This window comes from Halyomorpha halys, unplaced genomic scaffold, assembly GCF_000696795.3.
Source record: "Halyomorpha halys isolate HHAL.00 unplaced genomic scaffold, Hhal_1.1 Scaffold150.1, whole genome shotgun sequence".
In the NCBI taxonomy this organism is placed as follows: domain Eukaryota; kingdom Metazoa; phylum Arthropoda; class Insecta; order Hemiptera; family Pentatomidae; genus Halyomorpha; species Halyomorpha halys.
Genome location: NW_027113424.1, coordinates 847,824 through 848,372, shown reverse-complemented (window position 1 = coordinate 848,372; position 549 = coordinate 847,824).

Below are 549 nucleotides of genomic sequence, written 5' to 3'. Positions count from 1 at the left end.
TTTCATTCCGCACTCCTCTCTCTCCTATTATTTTTAGTTTTCACTTCAGTAAAAAATAACTGGAGCCGAAATCCGGGAACATTGGGTAACGGAGTAATTTTAAGTCTAAAAGAAATTTTTTATATCATTCTTCTCTTTAAATTATGGCCAGTAATGGAATAATGAGAGCAGCAGTTCTAAAGCTGGAAGGTCTGAACCAAAACAACCAACCTCAAATTGCATTCACCAACCTTTATCTGCAGGGAACCCACCTCCGGAAGAGATTCAGCCACTACCAGAAATCTCTTTAGCGCAAGCTCATGCCACGACACTAGAATGGATTAAGGTCCGTACGGCAACCGCCCAGGAACTGAGGACCTGATGGGGTGAATTAGAAGTGAAGATATCGGAGAATCTACTGGACAGCGAGGACGCAAAATCATTGAACAGCTGTGGTCTGCCGGATAAAAAGAAGTATCGTAAATCAGATTCAGGCGGATGAAGAGACCCTCTGGAGGGTCATCAAAGAAAGATTAAGGAGGGCATTGGGAGGAGGACGGTGGATCCCAG